The following is a 3,804-nucleotide window of genomic DNA, read 5'->3' on the forward strand; positions in this document are numbered from 1 at the left end:
CACATGTATGTTGTTTGTATGTTGTTTGTATATTGTTTGTATGTTGTAAGTTTGTAACTCCACGCGGCACGTGTTATTATGTCGCGTATCCCGTCGTCTATGACCTTGAGACTAGACCGTCGTAACGCATTCACCCCACCCCGCTCACCAGTCGGCGCCAACACTATTTTTTTCTGTATATTTCTGTATAATTTTGAGTATTTGACTGACCAACACCGCGGTGCAAAGTCCAGCAAGTGCCGCACGGCCGACGACGTACCGCCGCTAATGATACCGTAGTATTCTTCCTGTTGTCAAAGTGGCAACGTCAATAAACCGATCTCCACTCGCGCACCGTCGCCATCAACGCTGCTAACCTTTTGACGCCCGAGGATCACGCCGGACATCGCGTCGTCGACGCCAACGAAAGTGCCACGATATTATGCGAAGATTATATATTCTTACCATCACCGCTAATATTAATATATATATTAATATTAATACGTATATACGTATATGTTAATATTCATTTATATATTCCTACAGCCGACTCCTCTGCCGCCGCATATGCCTCGCGCCCCGCCCGCCAACAAAATACAGCTATACCTCGTGCATGATACGTTTACGTACTTAAGTCGCTTTACATGTATATATATATATATATTCTAATTACTATTAAAACTTATATATTAATACGCTTTATTCTCATTAAGAGATATATAGGTATTTATTCCGATTACAAAGGATGATTCCCGTATCGTCATTTTACGTCACTACCTCCACGTTGCGCGCCTGCTGCTTTCCTTGGATGTGGTAGCCGTTTCTCAGACTCCCTCTCCGGAATCGAACCCTGATTCCCCTTTACCCGTTACAACCATGATATTGATAGTAACTACTATCATAACATGTAACTAAAAAGTAAAAAATAAATATAGTTTAAAAAAACTAAAAAACACGCTTTTAAAGAACATCGAACTAAAAAGTTAAAAATAATTTTTAAAATAGGCGTAAAATAATAATGAACGAAAAGTACTAGTATTATTGTGATAAAAGCGTGGGTGCTTTGTGCTATATTTTTCGTATATTGAGCGCCCGACGCTTTTATCACAATAATACTAGTACTTTTCGTTCATTATTGTTTTACGCTTATTTNGCTTTTCGTTCATTATTGTTTTATGCTTATTTTAAAAATTATTTTTAACTTTTTAGTTCGATGTTCTTTAAAAGCGTGTTTTTTAGTTTTTTTAAACTATATTTATTTATGATAGTGATTTTAATCACTGTCAGATATCATTATACTTGATCCATCTATACCACGTCACCACTGTGCTGCGACCCCCCTGTGCTGGGTTTTTTTATTTTTGATTAACTTTTTAGGTCTGTATTTGGATAATACTATGATATTGGATATTAGGATAAATCAAGTTTAAGACCCTGAGTTTCTTTTTCATAAACCTTTCCTGTTAACTAGGCTAAATGATTAATACAATTTCTGAAGATTACATTCTATTTTTATAAATATTTCTTTTTATTCTGATAGTTTTATGGATCCACAGAATTCATTTTCTTTATTTCTTTAATGATTTTTTTGATTTGATAAAAATCAAACTTTTGAAGTAAATATTATATACAATAACAAAAATAGATGTAACTAGTAAAATAAATTACATTTCAAACATAACTTTTTCTACTTTTAAATTACGTCATAATCAAGAATTCAAATGCTCCTTTATATTTTTTTGTATACAAAATATTTTTCTAAGATTTTTGGTTTAAACAATTATTATTAATTTGTTTTTAAACAAATAATTTTTCAAAATTTATCTAGTCCTATATTCATTTAAAAACGAAGATTTTGTAATTTAGTATTAAAAAAGAAAAAAAATCTTTGAATTTTATATACAAAATTAAGTTATAATTTTAACAAAATCATAAAATTGTAAACTTATCTTTGACTTATATGTTGTTTTGTTTGTATCATTACACATATATCATCATCATCTTAGTTATTTATAATATTATGGGTGTTCGATACTATACTTTATTATATGTAAATATACTAAGTAATCAATTGCTTAGGAGAAATGAGCAATTACACAAAGTTTTACATAAAATTTTAATTATTTGTTTTATTTTTATTATATTCTGTATTTTTATCGTATTGTATGTTGATTGAAATAAAATACATTATAGGACAGATATCAGCTCAAAGGTGTATATTAGAAGTTAGCAAGTTTTCAAATAAATATTCAGAAAGTGTTGCAGCTTATAGAGAAGAAGCAATTGTTAGACGTGAACTATCTGATAACTTTTTATAATCCAAAATATGATAGAATTAAGGGTGCAGCAAATTGGGCACAAACTACACTTAATGAACATAGGTAGATAAACTTAAAAATATTTATTAATCAACTTTTTTTTTTCATTAATTATGATGTATATTTTCAGAGAAGACAAAAAAAAATATGTTTATACTAGAGAAGAACTTGAAAGTTCATAAATCACGATGAATTCTGCACAAATTCAGCTGGTTAAAGAAGGAAAGATGCATGGATTTCTTCGTATGTAATGGTCAAAAAAAATATTAGAATGGACAGATACACCAGAAAAGGTCTTGCGGATTCAATATACCTTAATGACAATTACAGTATGGATGGACGAGACCCAAGTGGTTTTGTTGGAAGCATGTGGTCAATCTGTGGAATACACGATCAAGGATGGAGGGAAAAGGAAATTTTTGGTAAAATAAAATATTTGAATTATGACGGATGTAAAAGAAAGTTTGATGTAAATGCATTTGTTGCAAGTTATGGTGGGAAAGTTCATAAATATGTTAAAAAATAATTTTTATACTATAACCTTAATATTGTATGTATGTACAATATTTAATTAATGCGTATTAACAATTTATTTTATAGCTTTCTTATTTGAGTTTTATTTTTAATAATTAAAATGTTGTGATAAATAAAAATTATATGTGAACATGATTATATTTTTATTATTAATTTTTCACTATAAAATCTATAGTTTATAAAACATATTAAGTAATAACTTTTTTTTTATAAAATATTTGTGTATGAAATATTTATTTATCAAGTTTATAAAAGACCTTTAAACATTTTGTATACAATAAAGAACAGTTATTTTATATTCTAAAATATTAAATATGATTTTATTTTTCAAAATAAATATTAGTATTTATTGCTATTATAGGTTAATAAACACAAGAATGATAAATTGAATAACTCATTATTAATTTTGTAAAATTTAACCAATGTTCAAAATTTATTATTATAACAGTAAGAGAAAAGTGATAAATTAAAAAATTCAATTTATAAATTATTATTTTAATTTAGTGAAATAAACTGATTAATGAATTTATGATAAATTATATTTTACATTATAGAATACATTATCGATTTAAAAGTAAAAACACATCACACAATTTTTATCCAATTTCCCAAAGAAAAAAAATATTTTTAACAAAATTATAATATATTAAAAATTAATGTTTATTTTACAAGTTAAATGAAAAATTATAGAGGTTCAGGATACCATTTAAAACATTTTATGAAAAAATAAAAACATGCGCTTTTAATATTTATAATATATTTTAGATAATCAAACAAATTAAAACAAAAATCTATAAATAATAAAAATATATCAAAAACAAATATATATATATTAAAATATACTACTAGATATAAAATAAATATATAAAAATATAATAGTTAATAAATACAAAGAAAAATTATTGGATATCATTTTAGACTCCGAAATGTTAAAAGATTTATATATATTCTCCTTATTGGGAGCATCAGACAC

At 26.6% G+C, this 3,804-nt stretch overlaps 1 long non-coding RNA gene across 1 annotated transcript; it reads left to right on the forward strand.

Moving 5' to 3' along the window:
- Positions 1-2,132: 2,132 nt before the first annotated feature.
- LOC126908921 (uncharacterized) lies at positions 2,133-2,961 on the forward strand. The gene is made up of 2 exons (XR_007704875.1): positions 2,133-2,360; positions 2,428-2,961. It is a non-coding gene; the product is annotated as an uncharacterized LOC126908921 (long non-coding RNA).
- The last annotated feature ends 843 nt before the right edge of the window (positions 2,962-3,804 follow it).

This window comes from Daktulosphaira vitifoliae, unplaced genomic scaffold, assembly GCF_025091365.1.
Source record: "Daktulosphaira vitifoliae isolate Bord-2020 unplaced genomic scaffold, ASM2509136v1 Scaffold_40, whole genome shotgun sequence".
Taxonomy (NCBI): Eukaryota; Metazoa; Arthropoda; class Insecta; order Hemiptera; family Phylloxeridae; genus Daktulosphaira; species Daktulosphaira vitifoliae.